The 8698-nt window shown below is 34.1% G+C and overlaps 1 pseudogene; it reads right to left on the bottom strand.

Moving 5' to 3' along the window:
- Nucleotides 1-1990: 1990 nt before the first annotated feature.
- On the bottom strand, nt 1991-7668 carry LOC143592194 (AUGMIN subunit 2-like; annotated as a pseudogene).
- Between the last annotated feature and the right edge of the window lie 1030 nt (nt 7669-8698).

Raw genomic sequence — 8698 nt, 5'->3', positions numbered from 1 at the left:
GGTTTACAAATCGGGTCGGTTTACATAATAAACAAATACAAAAACGAATACAAATAAGACCCGAAATTGACGAATGTCACACTAATGAATTTCGTAAAATCATGCTTGTTTAAAGTTTAAATCATTTTTCTCATATTTTTCTCCATCAAACATCCAGTTAGTCCGGTAACTCTTGAATCAACTCTTTTATCAATTCCTTGTCAGTAAGACATGTAGCGTATAGCCGTATATTAGCTGGATGTAATCTTTTGTAATGATTAAATTAAAAAATAAATAAAAATCACTATATAGAAATATATCTAGTCGAAATGGTTATTCATGTAACTTTCCCTGTTTAAGTATTTCTTATATTTCTTGTATGGTTACTTTTAGTTACCCCTATTATTAAGGCAGCCGATCCTCCCACACCACCTTGGATCTTCATACACCACATTTTTTCCTATACGGCTCGTATTGGACTATACGGTCGTATAGCACCTGAATACTGTCATATTGTGTCGAAGATTGTCGTTCATTGTTTGTAGTGCCTTGTATAGCCCTATACGGTCGTATAGACCTATACGGGGCTGGGTGTATAGAGCTATACGGTCGTATAGACAATTTTTTTGAAAATTTTAAATATTAATACGTTAATATGCCAGTATAGACCTATACGGGCGTATAGGGTTATACGACCGTATAGGACTCGACGGACAGAAGCTAGGGTCACGTGGATGATGGATTGGATGATTCGCAAGGCAACGGAGGAGTGCATTCCAGTTCCCATGGTGCCGGATATACTTGGTTCACCACCGGCACCGGAGCCACAGGCGCAGGGGCTACCACCACAGTAGTTCTTATTTTATTTTCAGTATGTGCACTCTTATGAACTTTATGTATGTGAAGCACGTGTTAAAAACTTGATGTATTTTAGGATGAACTGTTTACTTTTATGCATGTAGACCATGTGTTTGGAGCATGATGTATTTTGAGGTGCACTTTTATTTTTATGTATGTGGACTAGATGTTTATCAGTATGTTTTGGCCAAAATCTTATACGGCAGTGGTTGGTCAAAGGCAGGCTGACTTTTTTTGCAAAAGTTTTCTATACGGTCATATAGCCCTATACGACCGTATAGGTGTTATGGTGTGTTAGATAGCCCTATTTTAATACCTATACGGCTCGTATAGGTTGAAAAAAGCTGTTTTTCTATACGGTCGTATAGCCCTATACGACCGTATAGGTGTTCTGGTGTGTCAGATAGCCCTATACGAGCCATTTAATACCTATACGACTCGTATAGGTCTATACGGTCATATAGGTTGAAAAAAGCTGTTTTTTTTGTCCCCCTGTCGGTAATGCATAGCCTATACGACCGTATAGGCCTATACGAGCCGTATAAACATATGGAGGTGGTGTAGGAGGACCACATCCCATTATTAGTAGTATATCTTAAATATTACAAAACCAAATAAAATTTTTCTTTTTATTCTTCGCTTCTGTTTTCCTGGTAACCTTTTCCTTTTTAATCCGATTTCTAAAAATAAAAAAGCACTTGTATTCAATCATTTTCTGACAAAGTGACAAATAATTGAAAGGGGTATCAATATCATAGGCGAGGGAAGCATGTGGTGTGGAAGTGATTATGTCAACTTGTTATTCGTCAAATGCATGAAAACAAACAAATCCACCCATGTTTCCACCCTCATTCCTGTTTTATTTCATTTCTTTAATCATCACAATAATAGTTATACATAGGATCCTCTATAATCGATTCACCCTTCTATCAATTATGTTCGGTTCCAGCTTAAATTTGTTTAAGATGAGTTTTTATAAAGTTTGAGTTCAAACTCATATATAAAAACCGAGTTCAAAATATATAATAAAAAAGTCGTAAAAAAGCAATAAAATGTTTCAATTTTATATAACCATGATGGAAAATACATGCACTATAACACTAACATATAAAATCACATTGATTTGTCAGAACCATAAAAACTACAAAAAAACCTATAAGCCATTGGGCTTCCCCAATGGCTGGGATAATCTTCGGTTACTCACGCTATCCAAATCATTACTGTTCTCATCCTCTTTTTCATCATGTAAGTACCAAATCATCAAAGCTCGATTTCCCCCCCCCCCCCCACAGAGGTGGGGTCACACAATCCGAGCTGCCAGCTGGTACTTTCTGTTGGGAATCGGTGGGTCCTACCCGCAGTTTTAGAAGTGTCAAAAGATTCTCTCATGGCAGTCATTGTTTCAAGCCATCTCCACTTTGGTGGGATGGTAAAGGCTTTGGCCTTTGGGTGAGAGGTCCAGGGTTCGATTCCTGGCAATGGTGGTATATTGTAAATAGTAGAAGGAAAGCATTAACATTCAAAAAAAAAAAAAGTCATTGTTTCAAAGAACCCTGTGCATGATGCCAATGCCACAGGGATTGGCCTAAGACTATCCCCATTGGTATGAAATGTTCGGTCGGTCGTTGATTAAAGAATTAAAGAAAAAGCAAAACTCTTGTTTTGGAGGCGATCAGGTTGGTGGACCAACTGTTGTTCGATCGGAAGCACATCACCCGTATTCCATTTTCTAATTCCTTTTTAGTTGTTATGCCACAAATAATTGTGCTTCTTGCTGAATATATATTTTATTAACTTTTGATTACAATATGTATGTTTAATAAAAAAGAAAAAGCAGTTTATTTTTATTTTTTTCTTATATTTTTAATAAAACAAAAAATTATATCTATGTAGTTAAAGTAGCATGTGGTGCTGGTATTTATATAATTAAATAATGTATTTTTTTAGTTTTAATTTTATAAAAAGCAACTCTGTATATTTGATAAAAAATATTGTTTGCCTTAGGTTGTGAATGGGAGTGAAAATTTGAATTGAGTTGGGTTGTATAGGTGGTAGAGAGAAATTAATATTTTATTGAAAGATTGGGTTTGGTTGGGTTGTGAATGGGAGTAGTCTAAGCATCTCCTACATCATACCATACCAACAATTTCAAATTCACTTACCATTAATAACAATACAATTTTTAAGGGTAAAACAGTAATTTGACGTTTTGCCTAAGACATACCCCCAGGCAGTCGGTGGCTCTTTAAAGTTTTGAGTCCACTGAAAATCTGCAATTGATGATGTTAAAAGACCATAATCACTCGCAGCCGTCATTAATAATTCTGAGAATTGTTTCTGTAAATATCAATATAAAAATAAAATGATTAGCATAGTGATTATTAGATTTTGCAAATGCATGTTTACACAATAAAACTATAAAAAATCAGGATATATTTATACAAATCATTATAACTTAACTGTAATAACTAACCTGATATTCTAATTTCCACAGGAATACAGTCTAATGAATATGGTTGTTGAAGACGGGCTATAATTCGGTCCTGTAAATTAAATAAGCAATAAATGAGAAAGATCCATACATGAATCGCATTAAACATGCTCACAGGTGACACGCATAGGGGTGTTGATCGGGTTTATTATTTGGGGCGGATAGTCGGGCTTTTGTGTATGATATTGTAACCGATAACAGACTCATGTCACTATCGGGTTTAGGTTTGGACATGTTTGCTAGACTTAACCGCATGGTTGGTCCTTGTAGTTTACAGTTTTTACAAACTTGCTCCTTATAGTTCAGTAATTACACAGTTAATCCTGATTGTTGTAAGAATGTTCATAAATGAGTGCGATAGTTACATTTTCATAACATGGAAAGTTAATCCTGATAGTTACATTTTCATAACATGAATAGTCCTTAGCAACTAACGTCGTTAAATTTTCCAGTTAAGTAAAATGAAATTACCAGACTACCCTTCCTATTAAATATTTCAACAAATTAAATTCTAAAAGAAACATATAAATAATAAAACTTTTAAGTGGGACCCACCCCAATCTTCTTCCTCCCTATCCCCACCCCCTCCCTCCAAATACCAATGCTTGTTTATGCCTCTATCACGTTTAGTTAAATTAAATTGGTCATGATTTGGTTTGCAAACGTGTTGACCGTTTGTTGTTCGATCCCGAATGCCACCTTATAGTAAGACCACCACGTACCACCATAGATGGCCACCGTCCTTCAGCTAGCTCCGCCGTCGATGACCACCGTCGACGCTGGTAGTTGTTAATAATCATGCTTTGTTTGTCGGAGAACCAAGCTTCGCTGGATATACGTGGTATTGCCAGAAAATTCGTCTTACGCGCCGGAGCCGCGTTGTATGTATGCTCCCTATCTCAGATCCTTACCCCGTCGTCCAATCTGAACCGGGAACCACCATCTCTACTTGTTGGTTAATGAACCGTCGAGAATGACAAGGCTGCGGTGGTGGAACCCTAGCCGCTGAATGTTCCATCGTTGGAGAATCGCTTCTGTTGGGGCTCGGCAGAACTCGTGGCTATTGCTTCTCTGTCAAGAGCTCTCTCTCTATCGTTCCAAACACTTAAGTTTATTATATTTATATTTCTTTTAATATTTAGTTTATTGAAATAAAAGGATATTTTAGTAATTTCTTTGAACTTAACTGAAAAGTTTATCACTGTTATTTGATAAGGACCATCCATGTTATGAAAACTAACTATCTAGCTCATTTGTGAACATCTTTCCAACTAACGGGGTCAATTGTGTAATTACTAAACCACGAGGAGCAAGCACGCAAAAAGTGTAAACCACAGGTACCAACATGCAGTTAAGTTTGTTATTGAAAATTGATTGGAGAGGTTCTAACTGACATGCTGTTTAGAAAGTAAATATAATTCAAGACAAGAACATAATCTTCATACTATTTGGAAAGTTAATGTGTATTCACGAAATCTTGATAACAGGCCAAAAGTAAAACCGATGTAGTTCGTGTTATTCGGGTTAATCGGTTCGGGTCATTCGGGTTTTTAATGTTGAACAGTTTAACCAATTACCCGAACCTAATAACAATCGGTTTTCGGGTTTGTTCGGGTTGGGTTAATCAGGTATATGTCAAATCGGATCGGTCGGGTTAATCAGGCGCAAGGAAATTCGACAGGCCTAGATATATACTCGTATAGTGAATTTTTCAAAACCATAGCCATATGATGATTAACATAAAAAGTCGCACGCGAAATTGTATTTAAAAAATGTCTATCAAACTATTAGGGAACTTTACAGATAAAAATATTAAGAGAAGGCCCTAACTGGATTACCTTATTCTGGATAACATCTTCTAATATTGCAATGATCCTTGTTAAAATTTCTATTTTCTTTTCCATTTCACTCACATGTGTCAGGTGTGCAACATTCTTATCTTCCATTTCAGCTCGTCACTTTTTTCACCACCAGAAGATAGATTCTGCAAGTCTTCCTAACCATAAAAACAATATATATATATATATATAGGATTAGGTTCATTTCAGAAGTGTTTCTTAGTGTGAGAAGTGCGAGAAGTAATTATAACAAATCATAATTTTTCTTTAATTTATGATTTATTTTAATAGAAGGGGCATCTTGGTAAAAAGTTTTTTTTTCATAGGATGAGTTACATATTTTTTGTTTTTAATTTAAATATTTTTATAATATAACTAGTTTCATTTGCCATAAAATAATCGGTCTTCATAATTTCATTTTATCAACAAATATAACTAAGTTGCATACTATTTTTTTTTAAATTGCTTGTTTTTTTTGTATTTTTAATTTATGATTAATTCCTTCATTTTAATTTTTTGAACTTAACCAAATTTATGAAGATTTTCAATTTTATACTGAATTCGTAAAATCACATACACAGTACATAAATGATCATGCACACGATAAAATTTACACATACAATTCAAATTCCACCTCCTCAGTGTATATATATGAACCTGCACACGATAAAATTTACACATACACAATTATAAATACCACCTACATAGTACATACATGAACTTACATAACTACATACGATAAAATTTACATATACACAATTCGAAATACCATGTACATGGTACATATATAGACCTACACACAATAAAATATACACATACACAATTCGAAATAACACCTACACATTACATATATGAACCTACACAAGATATAATTTATACATATACAATTCAAAATACCACCTACACAGTACATATATGAACCCACACACTATGAAATAATTTTTTTTTTACATTAAACTACATATAATAAATAACAGATCATGCTAATAGCCTACACTTATAAAATTTCCGCATACACATTCGTGAAATCATCTACACAATACATATATGAACTTACATAATATTATTTGTGTAAAATAATTTCATGAATTAAATTATTTATGATTTGAAACAAATGAAAAAAAAATAAAAAACAACAAATTAAAGTTATATCGTGATGTATTTCAATATTTGTATATTTGAAAGAAAAGAAAAAAAATGAAGTCAAACATTGGTATTAAATACGGATAGGAATATTATGCTAGTATTAATCATTAAATGATTTATTAGCAAATGTTTAGGGAATTCATTGAATTATAAACATTTATTATGTTAGAATAAGATCAAAGTACCCATTTTCAATAAAAGCCTTATAAATAAATTCCATATTATTAGAATAATGCCATTATGATTATGAACCATAGATCAAGTATATCAATGGCTCAGATTTATTTCTCGCACTTCTCGCTATAATATCACTTCTCGCAAGATCCATCCCATATATATATATATATATATATATATATATATTAGCAAACACACACATTCTAATGTTCAATGATCTATGCAGTCAATGTGGAAAAATATCGGATATCGGTCAAGGACCAATATTTGAGATATCGGTTATCGCGGTAAAATATCGGTAATTTTAATATCATGCAGAATGTGTATATATAGCAATTTAACATACTATACTCTCCTACCATTAACAAATTAACCTTTTGCAACTTACAAAACACTAATTGCTGTAACAAATAGGAACTGATTAAGTCTTAAAGCACTAAGATTAAACACTAAAAATTGACAATAAACTCTGTAAAGTTCCCTAATAGTTTGATAGACATTTTTTAAATACAATTTTGGCGTGCGACTTATTATGTTAATCATTATATGGCTATGGTTTAAAAAAACCACTATGTAAGACTTAAAAAACTGATTGGGAAAATCAGTGATATATCGGTCAAACATCAATCCAATATCGGTCAATATTGCAATATTATCAGTACCGATATTCTGTTACATGTCCGATAACCGCTATAGCACTGACATCGACTGCATAGACAATGATATTAGAAACTGTTGATCACAAAATCAAATGATAAAATCATCAGTCATTCTGTGATCATACATATAACATGAGCTTTAGTTTCTGCCTGTTGTATATCTCACCAATACCACTGCAGCCTTATAGTCTTTTAAATTCTTCAAAAATTATGGATTATGGTTACCAATTATACACTTAACTTCAAAGCATAAACCCTAACATTAGGTCTACAAAGCAAAAAAATAACTAATCACCGATTGTTTGGGTATTGCAGATAGTAACAAAACCCTAAAATCACAGCAAGCAAATGAGTATTATGAGTGTATGAGATAACAAATGTTGCAATTGACCTGAGAAGGAGAAGAAGCAGCCGAGAACCCGAGGTCGCCGGCGACGGAGAGGACGTCTGACATGCCACCGAGTCGCCGTGGTTTTCTTCTCACCCAACTACCGTCGATTCCTTCAATTATCGACGTCATTCTCAACCTGTTGTATAACTTGTTTGGTGGCTTTCTAAAAATTTCAGGGGTTTTGCAGTTATCGAAAATGAAACTAGCAGCCTAGTGTCATAATTTGTGTGGACACTTGAAAAGTTTGAGTTTGTATTTCATCGGGCATGGTTTAGTGGGATAGGAGGCGCACATGTATAGTCGTGTTTGCACGACGCGTCATTTGGTAGTGGGTTGTTGCCGCTCGCTTGATGAGTTCAAGACAGGACGAAACCAGCACACCCTGATCATGAGCGGACCGATTGACTGACCTTCGAACGCCACACGAAGTTTGAGAATATAACTCCGTGACACTAGTCCTTTAACTATTAATCACCTTCCATTTATAGTGCTGGTGTTTATTCAAATTACATTGAACCAGTTACAACATCTGACTTTGAGACATCACTTTGTTACTTAAAAGTTCAGCATTTTTACTAATCATCAATTCATGTGTCCTTACATAGTTACACTAAATCCTAGATCAGTTCCATTTGGGTTTCTGACGAGGTAACCCACGTAGGCATTAGTGTTTCTTAGCGAATCAAGTTCGAGTTGTCGCAACACACATGTTCTTCAACATGATTAAATGGCACCTAAACTTTTGACCTTAGAGAAAATCAAGTTTATAATAGATTCATTTAACGATAGTGAAAACTTTGATAATGGGTCAAAATCACATCTCTTTGGGCCCACACAATTTGGTCAATGGGACATCGGTCACTAGAAAAATAAAAAATGTTATAAGAATTAAAATGGGTGAATAACTGACCATGTAAGTTTTAGATGTATAACAAGTTATTCAAACTTTAAGAGAACTTTGTAGTTAAGATGTTGCTTGACTACTTAATAATAGATGAGCGACTAAGTAGATAAGAGTTACTTGAGTAATCATCAGTAACAATAATATATATACATAGTATGTTGTATTCATGTGAATGCTAACTAAATGTTATTGTGCGTTCTAAAGTCTTGAATCTTGATTCTCATCAATCTATCTAATTTTGAGCTTTGACATGTG

The sequence above is a fragment of the Bidens hawaiensis genome, unplaced genomic scaffold, assembly GCF_021521415.1.
Source record: "Bidens hawaiensis isolate Kalapana, Puna unplaced genomic scaffold, B.hawaiensis_p1.1 tig00040589_1, whole genome shotgun sequence".
Taxonomy (NCBI): Eukaryota; Viridiplantae; Streptophyta; class Magnoliopsida; order Asterales; family Asteraceae; genus Bidens; species Bidens hawaiensis.
Note: the sequence above shows the minus strand (reverse complement) of the source record. Positions and strands in the feature narration are given on the sequence as shown.